Source organism: Pinus tabuliformis, chromosome 4_1 (assembly GCF_031772625.1).
Source record: "Pinus tabuliformis cultivar Carrire ecotype Pingquan chromosome 4_1, CPIR1, whole genome shotgun sequence".
NCBI classification, from domain to species: Eukaryota; Viridiplantae; Streptophyta; class Pinopsida; order Pinales; family Pinaceae; genus Pinus; species Pinus tabuliformis.
The window spans coordinates 809,715,673-809,732,520 of record NC_142303.1 but is presented as its reverse complement, the minus strand read 5'-3'; the positions used below and the strand labels follow the sequence as shown (position 1 = coordinate 809,732,520).

At 39.9% G+C, this 16,848-nt stretch overlaps 1 protein-coding gene across 2 annotated transcripts in view; it reads left to right on the top strand.

Annotated features, from left to right (window-relative positions):
- The window catches only part of LOC149178696 (uncharacterized), a 163,004-nt gene that overhangs the window by 13,153 nt on the left and 133,003 nt on the right, over positions 1–16,848 (top strand). The window contains exon 2 of one of the 2 annotated variants that reach the window (XM_089423703.1): positions 8,672–8,766. The exons of the other annotated variant lie outside the window; for it this stretch is intronic. The gene's annotated coding sequence lies outside the window, so the exon portion shown is untranslated. The remainder of the gene's footprint in view (positions 1–8,671; positions 8,767–16,848) is intronic. 2 annotated transcript variants of the gene reach the window in all.

The window sequence follows — 16,848 nt, the reverse complement described above, 5'->3', positions numbered from 1 at the left end:
CTTAATTTTCTTCTTATGCAGTTAGTGATTTGTGTTTGTGCTCAATAGTTATTGAATTCCTTTTGCAGATTTCAAGGAGAGAGGTTTGCAGATTTGTTTACCAAGAATTCAAAGAATTCACACAAAATGCAAGAATTAAACGCATGAAGACACCAGATGTAAGTGGAAACCCCGAAGGGAGAAAACCACGAACTTTAGGCTGAAAGTGATGTGAAGACAAACTGCTACTCCTTTTTACATCAGATTTTTGTAGGCTCCAACCTACAAGAGGCTCCTACCTCAAACGAAGCTTCAACTCCCACTAGTTTTCTGCAGGCTACAACCCACAGGAGGCTCCTACCTCAACATGCTACAACATGTTCTTTTTCAAGATGCAACATAGAAAAGAACAGAAAATTCTCAAGTCACAAACGTTGGTTACCTCATATCCAATTTTGCTGTCAAGTTTTCTGCTAAACTGCTACTTCTCTTCTGCTACTGCTCATTCTTTCTCTGATGCAAACCACTTCCATTCAAAAATAAGATCAATTGTATCATTCCACATTGTATATTTTATAAGCAAGCCCTCTTGGCTGTTTGTATTCTATGGAGGAATATGAAATGGAGCATAGTCTTTTGGACTTCCAAAACTGCTCACAAGCTTGTCTTTTCATTTTCAAATCTGACTTTATTTTATTTTATTTGTAATGTAAAATAGAGCTGAACTAACAACTCATTCAGTAATAATTACAAGAGACAAATCAGATTTGGATTATCTATATTTTCTGTTCAAACAAATATATGTATTTCAATTTTTTTTTACTTTGTCTCAATGTTTAGCCTTCACATTGATTGCATAGCCTTTTCACTTCACATCACTTTCAACCTTTTATATTCAACATTCAACATTTATTTACACTTTCTGTACAACATAAATTATCACCAATGTGCTTAGTGACATCAATAACATTTATCGATATTAATCAATCAGCTCAATCTTGACATCAATGCCAATACTTCCAACACTAGAGTGAGATTCGCCTATTAGAGAATCCCGTGTTCCACGACCGTTCCAAGCACATTGATATTAGGTACCACTTTATCCAGGATATGGTACAACGGGGAGCATTAAGGCTCCAACACATCAGGAAAAATGAGCAAGTCGCAGACATTCTCACAAAGTCTTTGGGGAAGGTCAAATTCTTAACCTTTCGAGAGAGAATTGGAGTCGTGGAACGACCCTCCTATGACGGTCCCGTATGAGTTGGACGCAGAGCTCTGGGAGATCTTGGTGGCTTGGGGTACTTCTTGGAGTTATGAGCGACCATAGGACGAGTGGCTCACCTTCCCTTAGTGGTGCGCTAGATACAGGGTGAGTGGTTCACCTTCCCCTGTGATACCCCATTATGGTTGACATGTGTGTAGGGTGAGTGGTTCACTTTCCCCTACTTGGACACATGTATGTAGGTTGAGTGGTTCACCTTCCCCTGCGATTGACATATGCATATGATGGGTGGTCCACCTTCTCCTATGGCATATGAGCAGGATGAGTGATTCACCTTCTCTTGCCGATGCCCCAGCACACATCTACCCATGGAGTCTGAGACTCATGGGAAGTACCTCTCATCTAGCCAGTGAGTTGGGAAAAGATGGTTAGGGAACATAGCACTACCGATGGACGCATCGTGTACTGTCGTACTCCCTATGACTAGGACGCATGGTGTTCAACAACTTGATCTGGGATCAAGGACTGACTTTTGTGAATGGAGAGTGGTATGATCTTATGACTCGCTCTCAATCACTTCTTCTTCATTATTACTTTATGGTTCAGCAGAGCAAAGTAGAGCAGACCAATGATGACAGGGATGGTACAGGATGATAGGATGCCATGATGATGACAAATTGATTGGCAGGTGGAATTCTCCCTAGTTGAGAGGGAGTGTTAAAATTGGCAACTAGGGCCAAATTCCACCTTAGGATAGCTCATATTATGGAGATGATTATTGCATTGGATTCCTCTTTCTGAGAGGTCCAATTTTGATATAAAGATCATCTCATTCTGATAAGCAGAAATGGAATTTTTAATTTATTCTCTCTCGTGCACAAATTGTTAAGGTTGGCCTCAGTCAAATATAGGCTCATAAGCCCAACAGATGTGTCTCCTCACCCTCAACGAAGTGTATAAATAGGAGTGACGTTTCTCCTCATTCGGACATCACTCATCTCATCACATATCTCTCTCTCTCTCCTCTCTTGATTGGTTTGTACAACTTGGAGGCAACCTTCTCTACTTCGCACGTGTGAAAGGAGGATGAATTTCTGGGTTTGTTTGTTGGCCGAATTTCAGGAAAACATGACAGCGTTGACTAGGGTGCCTTTTACCAACGTTGATTGCGGTTTCTCGGGCAAATTTCGATTTTTGGAGGGCGCACTCATTGGCACAAAAATTGAGGTGATTGGGATAGTTTGACTGGTTTGACTCCAACGTTGACTTTAGATTTGACTGTAGAATTTACAACAATGTTTTCTCTCTGCTTTGACTAGTTTGACCGAACTGTTTTGGGTTGACTTTGACCCTCTTGGAAGGCCAAATTTATTTGCTATTGACCGAGCTGCTTGGAGGACATTTTGGAGTTTCTTTGACCACTGTTGACTTTCTGGGTAGGGATGCAGTTGTCTACTGTTGACTGCTGATTTGACAGGACTGTTTTGGGCAAGTTAATTTGATATTTGTACTCTCTCTCTGCTGAACTATTGAAGAATAATAAGAAGATTTGATCAAAGGGTTTCCCCACATTGGGGTTTTTCCTTGGCATTCGCCACATCTTGTTTCCTCTTGTCTTGGCTTGTCTTTTGCACATGTTTTTATGTTCTATCTGCGTTTACTGTCAATGTGTTTAATTTAATGTGATTGCTACTGGATATAATTGGAAATTGTAATTTGGTTGATAAAGAACATTGAAGTAAATTGTGCTAAAGCATAGAACATATCATTGTTATCTAAAATTAACATAGTGTTAGGGGTTATTTCTATCCCCACTAGCCTAAAGAGCTCCTGCCATACTGCACCCATAAACCTACTATCTCGATCGCTGACTATATTTTTATGTAGTCTGTGGAATCTAAAGACATGGGAGATAGAACAGGTCAAGGAGAACAGTTGGCTCCACAACATCCTAGCGTCATACTCACAACAGGAAACCCTCTATGTACCTTGATGTTAGTGACATTGGTTGTCGAACTCCTTTATCATGACCCTACTTAAAATGTACCCATCACTCAAACAAATTCTTGACTTGACATGCTATGATTTTTCTATCTTATGTTAATGCTTAGAGGGTGATATTAATGACAAAGATCCCTATTTAGATCCAGAGCTAATGACAAAGATACCTCTGGATATTAATGCTTAGAGGGTGATATTAATGACAAAGATCCTGATTTTCCAACAAGACTAAAAAATTAGACATTTCTCATGGCGGCAAGAGGCCCAAGCATTAGCAATAGATAATAGATTTACTTGTCTTTTCTAGTTTCTAGTAGTTTTTATAACTGTTGACTCTTTCATATTTATTATGATATTTTTTGTAAACAATATATGACAATTTAAGTTTGAAGTTTGAAGTTGGAAATTATAACTCATTGGTAATGAATTATGAATATGATGCTTCGTGAAAGTTGAAAGTTGTTTCATTTCATTTCATTTTATAACATTTCATTTCATGTTAGAATTTTTATATAATTTTGGTGATCAATGATGATAAATGTTATGTATTGAATTTTGAAAGCTTAAAGCTTTAAGATTGATGAATCATGAGACTCGAACCCTGAAACGAGAGCTTTTGAAAATGTACCTCCCCACTCCCGCTCCTGCTCCCACTCTGTTGAAGAAAGTGTAACTAGGTTTGGACTTCATAAATACGAAATGTACTTTTGATTCTTGTATTTTGTAAAAGAAAGAAAAATACTTTTATTACTATTGAGCTTGGGTTTCTTGCCCACGAAATTTGTTTTAGAGGTCAAACACTAATTGAAAGTGCTTCTAGGGTTATCGTACGTCAATAAGTCAAATAGGGACATTGTCATAATATGAAGACCCCATCGAGCATCTTGTAAATTGTAAACAGAATTATTTTTGTATTTTACTGAGCCTTCCAAGACCAAGTCGGCGTAAAAGCTGGAATTCGTACCCCTGGAAGACCTATATATAGGAGACAGTTCGACCTCATTTGGACACATTCATTCCTCTCTCTCATGCGAAGGAAGAAGCAAAAAAGGGCAGCAAAGAAGGCAGAAGAAGGAGAAGAAGTGTTTCGGGTTCCTCTCTCTCTCTTTCTCTCCACACGTGCGAAGGAGTATGAAATTCTGCGGCTTTTCACTAGGGTTTCTGTTGCTTGGATAGGGTTTCATCATGAGGGTTCGATCTGATGAAAAGGGGCTGAAGGAAGGGCCAACAAAGTCCCCTTCTAGATTCAAAAGACAAATTAGGTCAAGCAAGGCAGTTGGAGGCAAAGAAGAAGTAGTTCTAGTCCACATGTGCGAAGTAGCAGCCACTGTCAGGGGGCTGAAGTTGCAGATCTGTAGTTAGGGCTGAAAAACTATGGCTGGAGGTCGAAGTAGTGTTGCCAGAAGAGATTTTGCTGGGTTTGGAAAGCAGTAAAGCAAGTACATTAGTGAGAAGTTGATATTGGTCTTGGAAGGGCTTCAGTGTTGGTCAAGGGTCTTGGTCTTCAAAGAATCTATAAGAAGAGATTGAAGGGTTTTCCTCTCAAGAGGAGAGGTTTTGCCCTGGCTTGGAGCTTACATCTTGTGTACTTGTATCTTGTTGATCTTCTTGTTTTGGTAGATGTTTGATGATTGAAGAACACACTATAATAATAAGAAGAAGAAGATAATCCTAATAAGTAAAAAGACATCACAAGCAGTTATCATAGTTAGAAGAATCATTAATGTCACCTTGCCTTAGATTCTTCAACACGGTATCAGAGTTATGGTTCACACAAGGCATGAAGAAGGTCAACTCTATTACGAAGAGGCTTGAAAAGGAGTGTTCATCATTAGCAAGTCTCAACAAGCAAAGTTTCAAAGAAGTATGGAATAATCTCTTCCCTTCCAAAGATCTAAAATCTTCAAAGCATGAAGTATTGTTCTTAGCCCTCACCGAAACATTTCAAGATGAAAATATATGGGTGATAGATAGTGGAGCTTCAAGACACATGACTGGACATCACAAACAACTCAAAACCCTATCCAAAAGAAAGTCCTCATACTCTGTGGCGCTGATTTGGACATCAATAGTACAATTCAGAATTCTGTAATTTTATAACAGCAGCAGCAAATCCTAAATCAGCGAAGTCAAACTTGGTCAAAACAGCCTTGGATTGACTTCTAGTCAACTTGAAGAACTCGGTCTTCATCAACTATCTTCATCAGCCCAAACAGTCCACAATAATCAATCAAAACAACAGTCAAAAGCTCAACAATCTGCGGTCAGCCCTAACCAGTCAACGTTGGTCAACTTTCAGGTCAACGTAGCCCCTAAAAAGTCAGCGCAGGTCTTCTCCTAGTCAACACTCCCTAAAATAGTCCAACATTTAGTCAATGCAGCGCTAGAAATGTCAACGCTGCCCAAAAAGTCAATGCTGCCCTAATTCAGTCAACGCTGCCCTAATTCGTCCTTCTTCTTGCACGTGTGAGAGAAGCTGCCCTAATTCGTCCTTCTTGCTTGCTTAATAAGATGATGAGAGAGAAGATGAGTTGAGATGAGATGAGTTGATAATGAATCATCCTCACTTGTACTTATATGATTCGCTGGGCATGTGTGCCACGCATTTAGCTGCTGGCCGACCTTGACAATTTGTCAAGTAAATACAAATAAATTCATATCTCCATAAATACTTGTCAGAATCGGATGATCTTTAGATCAATCCTACACCTCTTGACAAGAGGAATCTAGGAAAAATATGAGCTGCCATAAATACGGTGACCCACATGGAGTTTGGCCCTAGTTGCCAATTTTAACACTCCTTCTCAACTAGGGAGAACTCCATCTGCTAATCTGTTTGACCATCGGTCCTATCCCTGCCATCAAATGCATTGCCTTGCATTGCTTGGCTCTGCTCTGCTGAACTGTGAAGAAGAAGAAATGATCGAGGATGTATCATACCATCCTCCACTAACTCGAAGTCAGTCTCAGAGTGTGTCATATGACTCTCACTGATCCCAGATTAGTATCATTGATCCCAGATCAATGGAGGTCATCCTAGCATAGGGAGTATGGTAGATACAATGATGCATCCATCGATAGTACTACTAATGGTCCCTAACCCCATTTCCCTACTCATTGATCAGATGAGAGGTACTTCTCATGAGTCCCAGACTACATGGGTAGGATGCCTCGATAGGAGAACTAATCATCCTGTCCACAGGAGAACGAATCATCTTGTCCAACAGTTGCCACAGGAGAACTAATCTTCCTGGCCGACAGGAGAACTAATCATCCTATCCCACAGTTGCCACAGGATGTCACTGGGGAAGGTTGAACCTTTCACCCTGTACTTAGCGCACCACCAGGGGAGGGTGAGTCGCCATGTGGTCGCATGTCGCTCCAAGGAGTACCCCGCGTCCCCTGGAGCTCCCAGAGCTCAATGTATGCATCATACACGACCCTCATAAGAGGGTCTCTCAACGACACCAAGTCGTTCTCGGAAAGTCAAGAATTTGAGCTTTCCCAGGGGCTTCATCAAAAGGTCGTCGACTTGTTCATCTGTACCGATATGTTGGAGCCTTATTGCTCCCCGCTACACCATATCCCGGATATAGTGATACCTGATATTGATATGCTAAGTGCAATCATGAAATACAAGATTCTCTGATAAACGAATCCCGCTCTGGTTGTCACACAGGATCATGGTAGTATCCAATGTAAATCCAAACAGCTCACTGAATTGCTTCTTTGGGAGTCTTGGAACCCAATGCTTGATGAGGGCATCGGTTTTGCACATATACAGTGATATTCGCAGCTTCGGCCCATAGAAACTTCGGAAGTCTTTGATCATGGAGCATAGCATGGAAAACTTCCACAATCGTATGATTCTTCCTTTCCGCCACACCATTTTGCTCAGGAGTATATGGTGTTGTAGTCTCCCTCTTAATGCTAGTCTCTTTGCAAAAGTCATGGAACTCATTGGATTCATACTTAGTCCCATTATCAGTCCTTAAGATCTTGATCTTCTTTTCGGTTTGATTCTCGATCAAGGCTTTGAAGTGACGAAACCAGGAGAATACTTCATCCTTCTTTTTCAAGAAGTATATCCAAGTCTTGCGAGAATAGTCATCTGTAAAAGTGAGGTAATATAAATATCCTCCCAAGGAGTTCACAGGCATCATACCATATATGTCTGAGTGAACCAACTGCAATATATCGGAGGTCTTGCTATGGCTTGAGGGGAATGGTCCCCTTTTGAGCTTTCCTTTGGCACATCCTGGACATACACTTCTTGCTCTATTTTGAACTCGGGCATCCCTATCACCATTTGTCTCACATCGGGTAGAGCTTTATAATGAAGGTGAGCAAACCTTCGATGCCATAGTTTGGACTGAAGAGATGTGTCACAAGACATGACACCCAGTGAACTTCCTCCGACCTGATATAATGAATCAACTCGAAACCTAAGAGTGAAAGCATCTTTAAATTTTTTTTTCCATACACGTACCTTGCCATCGATGAAGGCCCCCTTTTAGCCATTGTCTTCCATTGCCGAAATGGACACCAGGTTCTTTTTGAGATCAGGTACATATAGGACTTCTTGTAAATGAATTGTATTTCCCTGATTCAATTGAAGAGTGACATTCCCTACGTCTTTCATGGGATATTTTGAGTTGTCCCCAAGAACAATTTCCAAGTTGGTCTCCTTCTCTATTAGATTAGAGAGAGCTTCTTTGTAATCAGTGAAGTGCCTCGAGGCACCACTATCAATAAGCCAATTTCCCAGTGAGTCCGGGGGAGCAGTAGTAGAGAGGGCCGCTGGCTAAGATACCGGAAACGGCTCCCTGGCAGGCAAAAACGCCGTTTTACGTATCAGAAACGTATTCAGCCCAGAAACGGCTGAAAAACGTTTTTTTTTATTTGGAAACGTATCAAATTTTTTTTTGCCGTTTTTCAGGCGTTTTGAAGGAAAAAACGTCCCGTTTAAAAAAAATTGATACGTTTCAGAGAAACTTAAAACGTATTTTAATAGCTTTGCTTGGGTTTTCATAAAAATAAGTTTGGGATTTATAATATATATGCATCATATTTTGACCCGATCCTATGGCCCGATTCAAAAACCTAGGGCCCGATTCAAAAACCTTTGCATATATGCATTACATCATCAGATACGTGTCAGTGACTATAGTAAATTTACAAACACATATTATATACTGGTTCTCGCTGCTCAGTTATTCCTCATGTAGGCCCTGGCCTTGACAGACTTGGATCATTAGGTGAGTTTCACATCAATCGATTATTGCACAGAAATTATACCTTTCCTGAAACGTATATGATCAATCATCAAACTCTTTCCAACCAATAAATGAACAGGTTGTTCTTCACCTAACTCATCAATCCCTTCAAGAAGTCTCTCACTGATGAAAGTATTTCAATAATTCAGCGTAACTTTCTTACTAATAAAGCTCTTCTGTTTATTTCCAGTCTTTCAGATAAAACAATAGCGTGTTTCTTTGGACCCCTAGTGAAAGCTCTTCTCAGTTCTGTTGATTTCCAGTCTTTCAGATAAAACAAACAAGGTACATGGAAGTATTTACTATTGCTACACATTTGTTCGCCAATGTGCTGTCAGAAAAGGAGATCTGTAAAACATGGAAACATTACATGTATAATTTAAAACACAACCTTTTATTCGATGCTATTGAACGACTTTACCTATAAAATAAGCTCAGAAATAGTTATCATTAAAACCAGTGCACCAGTACCACAAACAGAATGCAGTGGAGGCCTCTTAGCTCAGGAGTCAGCACTTGTGAAAGACAATACAGTATTATGGGCATTCATAATTACTTATCAGACCCTCCCTGAATTACAGTTTAGTGTCAGGACTCAGTACTTGATATCTATTTCAATGACACTACTGCTGAAGCAATCCGTTCAAGAGTTCATATAGAGTTTCAAAATTCAGGCTTTACCCTTCAGGCTTCACATAATTCCAGGACTATCTCAGGCTTCAGCTTCTTCCTTTTACACAGTTCCAGGCTGTTACTCATATTTTCCTTTTATTAAATTGTTAATATTAAAAGTTCATAGTTCATTTTGTACTTTCATAGTATGTAGTAATTAGTATGCATTATTAATTTTGGTAATGATGGTGTTTGTGTAACTTGTCATGTTGATAACTTGATGTTTGAAATTTGAAACAAAAACTTGATGTCTGATCATTGATGATATGTTGAAACTTGAATCATGAATGTTATAATAATCGTTAATGATGATGGCAATGTTGAATGTTTATGCCATATGGCATATGTTGAAACTTGAAACTTGAATTGATGATGATGAATCATGAATCATGATAGATCATAGATGATAATTTAGATTCTGAAATATGAATGGTAATATGAATTTTTTATTTTTAATATATATATATATATATATATATTTTAAATTTTTATATATTTATTATGTGCCGTTTCCTGCCGTATCGTATCCAGATTTTTTGAAAATTTGCCGTATCCGTTTCAAACCCCGTACCCGTATCCGTTCCCGTATCCGTTTTCTGGTAACTTAGATGGCTACATAATATATTCTCCAGACTGGAACTTATAAGGGTTGGCTTTAGGTTGGCCTCTTTGCCATGAATTTCGACTAGGACTTACATGTATAGCGAGGAGTTCATGAACCATCAGCAAAAGATCAATCCTTCAATTCAACAAAGTCTCAGACATGCAAATTCAGATTTCCTCTTGGTTTGGATCATGCTTCAGGGATACAAATCATAGTAATATTATAATTCCATTCACTTCACAAGATTGTACATTTGGACTTCGATTTCTTATATCATATTTTCCTTATGCATAGTATAGAGTCCCCTTAAGCAGTCATTTTCACATCATAATCTAAATTTTCCACGAGTTTGTGATATAGTAATGAGTCAAACTATTGATTGCGCAGAGATGATCTTGGGCCTTGTCAAGTTCAAATGTCTTGGCTTTTAAGACACTTTGTCATAAACATCAAAATAACAATGATTTCAAGCCATTGATCCACATATACACAGTTCTAATCATAGAAATGACAAACTTTGAAGGAGTTCGGACTTGACACCATGGATTTAGAAAGACAAACTATGATCCTTGACACAAAAGCTCGGGTCACAAAATTAACATAAATGGTGCCACTGGGCATGCATAAAAACAGGCTTTCAGACCTTAATTACCTTAAGATCGAATCCTTTTATCATTCAGATTTATCTTACAGGGATAAGAATTTACTTGGTCGACTTCCAAAACTATCAAAAATATTAGGGAGCTCAAACTAGGAGGAGAACCTTCTGACCCCTTCCATAATAGATGGATCTGTAAGACAAAGAGACAGATGACAAAACTTACTTTACTCAGATGGCACAAACTATTCAGTCCTTTCTCCCACAGGGACGAATTTCAGAGGGCTAATAAGATTTGGACTCTTATTAGACTCTGTCTTCTTACTAGTATTTTATAGAATAACGTCACTATAGTAATAACATCATTGTAGCTTGGCTTGGTGGCTTCACAACAAGGTTTCACGGCCTCATTTTCAGAACAAGAGATATGATCACATATTTTCACAGTGAAAATTGCCAAAAATTCACATAAAAGTGCCATAGAGGTGCCAAAAGGACATAGACGAGGGGTCACAAAACTTTTGTATGAACAATGGATACAAAACTTCACATTAATAGGCGCCACATAAGTTCACATGTTATAGAGAAATAGTGCCACAGACGAAACTTGAATACTTTAGAGAATAAAGCCACATATAAGCTCGTATGAGGCATCATAGAATTCGGGCTATGTTCGGATTATAGTTGAAATTGCAGTAAGACAAATCATAGAACTCAGATCCACAAAGAGAGCTTGGATGCCTCAAGGAGATTCAACAAAAACATGGTTTAAAAGACCTACAGATTTGATTTTGAATATGAAATCTTATGCTGCTTTTGAAGAGGACGTCGCCCTACTAATTCAAACAAGGGGCTCAACCTTCTCTAAAATTAGCTCAGCTGACATAGGACAAAGCCTGTGCGCATTACCTTGTACTGAGGTCTGTACCGGCCTCACAAGATCTCTGTTCTGAGACAAGAAGACTGAGTTTTTCGCCCCTGGTTAGGGCACTTGTTATAGCTCCACGTTAGCCCTAAACTTGGCTTCAAAACGCTCCCAATATTTGCACAATCCTCAGCTAAAGACTCCCTTCTTCCTCACTGTACCTTCTTGACTTTCAGTCCCTTTACACAACTCCTGGAACTGGTATTGTAGCCTTTTGTCCAGTGTTCAACAAGGAACTCGACCCTTCCTCAGGTCACAGAAGAAACCCGGCCTTATCTTAGAGATTTCTTTGTCAACTCGGCTAGCTAATCCCAAGACAAATCACGTTCTTCTAACTGCTCTTCAACCTGAGCTCTGATAGCATGTTGATTTTCTAGGGCAACAAGCTAGAAATAATATTTCTTCATCATGATAACAACTTCCAATGATCAGTTAGCATTAATTCCACATGACATTTATTCAAAAATCATTAAGCAGTTATAGAAAATAAAAATATCAACCATTAAACATGAAAGAGTAGTAGAAAATAACCATGAGACATAGGTTTGAGGCCAGGGCAAAACCCATAAGGGGAAAACCGAGAAATCCCTCCTTATGAGAGAGATAGAGAGAGTGCAGAGTTTATCAAAACATTAGAAACAACTTCAAGATAATAGCCAAACCAATATCCAAAAACAAAATAAAATACCAAACCCTTCTTCTGTTGAAATTTGGCCCTCCTTTTCTCCTTTTAAAATTTGTTGGATCAAAGATAGACAAGACCAAAATTATGTGCTAAATGAGGAGGAAGGATCTCCTTTATATAGACTTCAAAGGGGGGTCTAATGGGTGCCTCTTAGGGGCCCAACCGACCTTAAAATAATAGGAGGCCGACTTGAATTATTGGAGGCAAAAATTTATATTTTTCCACATGAAGAAAATATCGACCATGGCTACCATATTTCCAACAAAATCTTCATTCTTTATGGTATGTAAAATTAATTTTACAAGAATCCATCAAGGGAACTTGGTTTATGCATCCCTTGACTTTAAATCTCCCATACAGAGAAGATGCTAGGGTTTATGCATCCCTTGACCTTAAATCTTCCACCCTCTTCATCCAAGGTCCTCTATCATAGGCCTTGCCCTAATTGACTCCATTGCCTAATTGAGAAAAGACACTAGTCTAGTTGTGGTGATTGTTACCACTCAAACTAGCAGAGGGCCTAAAAGGGACTCCTAAACGGTCACTTGCTAGATCAAGGGCAGCAATGGAGACTTAACCCACTGTCACCTCAGCTAAGACTCTCTACTCTTTACTGACTTTCACTGATGGGAGGAGACTCGGTATATGGAAAGTCACTTTGAAGGATGAATCAAGAAATTAATGTGAAGTGACCTTAATGATCCTTTTCCTAATAGGAGGTTAAGAATGGAGCTTGCTTACTCTTCAAGCAAGGTACAAAGCTTTCTAAGAGAAGGAGGTGAGGATTTAAGGGCGAGGCTTAAGGAATATGTCTTGTAAAGGAGTATCCCAATCCCTAAAATCCTTATTGAACTTGATTTCCCAAGTGGTTCTTGAAGAATTAACTTCTCAAAGGTACGGGACCACACGAGACCAAGTGGACCCAACCTAGGTTAAGGGGAGGGAGTTTAGCAACCGATGATGATCTTAACCTAGACAAGGAAGGGGAAAGGATCAAAACAAGAGTTTTCACTTAGAGGTGTCAAATTGATCCTATGAGGTACTAGCCTAGGGAACATCAGGGAAAAATTTGATCTCAGAGCTAGGACTTGGGATATCTCACAATCCCACTGTCAAAATTTCTTCAAATTTGGAGGAGACCATGAGGACACACCAGCATAGTAGAGTCTAGGAGATCGAACTTTTTCTATGGCTATTTTGTCGGGAAAGTGATGCCCTAGGTGGCCCAGCGTGGCTAGACCTGGAATGAAGAGGGAAAGGTGAAGAAAAATGGTTCTTTGAGTGACCACCTATTGGTAGACCAGTGCCTAATCCCTTGGGGAGAATGGAATCTAGGAGAATAATGAGAAAGGACTTCGTTCAAGGAGGCCTCAAGGACTACTTCGCTTGGCCTTTAGGGCAAGAAGTGACCTTAAAGATTTTATACTTTGCTTTGCAAAAAGAGATGGCCTATCAAGATAAATTCAATAGTAGAATTATACCTAGGAAATTTCATTCAACATACATGGCCCATTAACTGTGTGTACTTACATGTAAGAGAACATATCCAACCATCAACATATTTGCCAATAAAGAAGCTCCAAGATAAGAAAATCCAATCCAAACATCAAAATTCATCTATGCTCCAATTCATCCTCCAAGAAAGAAATGTGAAATTCTCAAGAGAGAAAGAATGATCTCATCCAAGTGATGATACAAAATGAATTCATGTCTCTCCTATTTATACACTCATTAGGAGTTCGAATTACCTATTTGAGCCTACATTAGCCCATCAACTAAAATAATGTGCAAATAACTATCTATTAGTGACAAGTCCACCAAACTAGCTCATAAACAAACTAATAAGCCTCCCAAGAGGTCGAATAATCAATAATGCATGTCATTGGGCTATCTAAGAGGGCTGATGAAGTCCGTAAGTGCCAACATGATGAATTGGACTCCCTAAAGTAATGGACAAGGGGTTGGCCCCTTATTCTCCACATAATAAACCTGTGGTGCTCTCAATGGCTGTGAGGGCATACAATTGACCTCATGGGTCTCCAAGTAAGTTGAAGATGCTTGTAGACCATTTGTAAGGGCTCAGACGATGGTGTAAGTGATGCCACATCATCATACAAGTCCTTGGTCATCTGCCAAGTGCATGGTACAACTATGGGGCTGGTTGAGCAAAGGTGAACCAGGTGCATCTTCCTCGTCTAATAGGTGAATCCCAAGCAATCTCTGAACATCTCTAGGGATCCATGGAGTACTGTCTACCGCTGTGGAGTCCCATGGCTCTCAACACACACCCTACATGTGCCAATGTAGCCCTATGGAGGATTAGGACCCCGTACAGGGAGACCAAACCCAAGATGTCAAACAATTGCAATCCTACATAAGATCCAATACGTCCCCTAGCCTTCCAGTACAACAGGTCATCAAGGAAATCAAGTAAAAGAGCTTACAAACCATGGACAACAGGTGGGGACTTCATAATGGCATGCCCTTCCATAGTTGGTTTTGGCATGTGCTAATGTCTTCGAGCTCCAAATGGGGTTAACCAAGTATCCCATTAGGTGGTTTCTACTTCTAAAAGGGATAATATGTCCAAGGTACATCCTTTAAAAGGTGCTGGCATGTGATAAAGAGATGAATGGAGTAGGGAATGAAAAGGGGCAGCCCTGGGCCACATGCTGGGATACAAGGGTAGCTAGTAAAAGGGAAGCCCACACTTGGTTATATAATGTTTAGGAGGGGGCAATCGTGGTAAATGAGGGGTGTCCCGACCTTGATTTTTACACACTTCTTTATACACCTTTTTATTTTTTTATGATTTTTCTTGAATTAACTGCTCGGGGCTCAAGGGGTAAGAGCATGATGTGTGAGATATGGTAGTGGATACCCCCTTTAAGGTAGGGCGGTTCATTACCCACCAGGGGTTGGGACAATCATGGGTTCCTAAATGATAAATGAGGCTCATCTAAGGCTTGTAGGAACCAGGGTGATGGCCATGATGATGGGGTAGAGCTCATGTATTGGTTTTTGCTCACGTGCTAAATGTGTTTGTCCCAACTATCTTTTGCATTTTGTGGTACATTTTCCTGGTTAATGGGGCCAATTATTCTTTTACTTTTCTTTTTAGCTACATTAACCCTCGGGGCATCATTCCAGGCCCGACCCAAGGTGTGGGCAAGGAGAAGGGGAGAGCTAGTGCTATGTGACCCAACCGGGAGAAATGATGAATGGGGTTATAATGAGTGGAAAGGGGGTAATATATGTGGATGAGGGAGCGGGATCACGTAACGAAAAGCAGGGTTTCACATGAAATACCATTCCTAAAGCCAAATGGTTAGTAAAAGAGATCCAACGGGACTAGAATCCAAGGTTAGCATTGAAAAATGGGTCTAGGGGACAAGAACGCATACCTAGCCCATTCTTTCCGCCGAATCCCCCCATTAATCCATGCCCAAAAGTGTCCATAATAAGCAAATTGCAATACTCAATTACCAAATGACAAGGCATACCTTTAGGTGCAGTAGGCCCACCTTTAAACATATGATCATGGTAGATGGGTGAGGGACCACATGGTAGGCTCAGGTGGCAGAGAAATGACACAATGAGCTAGTTGGTGGCTGCAAGGGGTTGCCGACTGAGGACCATCTTGAAGAAAAAAAATTCTCCTCGGGTATCATCCAGAAAATAGTGGGTAACATCTGGCTCCAACTAGGTCATGATATCTCGAAGAAGTGGATGAAGCTACTTGAACGGGAGGTCACGAGAAATCCAACAATTTCTTGGTTACCGTAGACCTATTACCTGCACATATAATAGATGAAAAGCACGGGGCAACATGTTTTTCATGGTGTCTTATGATCACCCATGCTTAGTGTTAGGTCGTAAAATCGACAGAAAAATGAAATATGCAAATTTTATTTTAAATGTAGTTAATCTACCATGAGAAATATCATATGATATTAGTTCTAAATTCTAATGCAAAATCAACATGTAATGCATCCTACGCTACCATGCATATATTAGTGTTAATACTAAGTGTAATCATAAAGCCAATGCAACCAACATATCATCATATCAATATACATATGCCTGCTAGTATGATTGCTCATGCAGCCAATCCTAAAGCGAATGCGGATGCAATTACATGGACGATGAAGCAAGTGGCAGGTGGGAAAATATGATCTCCATTCGAGGTAAAAGGAAGCCCTAGGAAAAGGAAAATAAACCAATCTAGAAGTGTCAGGCTTTCCCTTTAAGTACACAATGGTGGAATGAAAGATCACTATCAAGAACTCCCTATCACAATCATTGTTTATAATAGTATGCTTTGCAGATGCCATAAGGTCATGATGAGAGGGGAACGAAGGGTGAGGGAAGGGAGGAGTGCAATAAATAGGTTGCCCATGGTGGTGGCCACATTGGAGAGGGGAGATCATGGACTGATCAAAACCCTGCGGGTGTGTCCAAGGAGGTAAAGTATAATTGATGAGGGGCTCTTCGTCGACACTATACTGGGAAGGGGAAAAAGGCTCACGGTCACTTGAGATCATATGACAATGGGCGAGGGAATCACTTGATGAAGACTCAAGATGATAAACAATAGAAAAGGGCAAAGGGGAAGATGAAGTCTCAATGAGACCCTTTTTCTGAAAATCCAACTCAAGAGGCTCAAAAGATTTGAATATACTCCTAATCATAAGGAAGGTAGGTATGAGCAAGGGCCTTATCAATCCAATCATTGTTTGTATCAAAGATACGGTGCTAAATTTGGCAACTACGGCCAAACTTCACATTGGACAGTTCATTGAGCAACTCATATTTTTCTTGGATTCTACTCTTCGAGTGGTATAGGATTCATCTAAAGATCATCTCATTCTGACATGTACAAG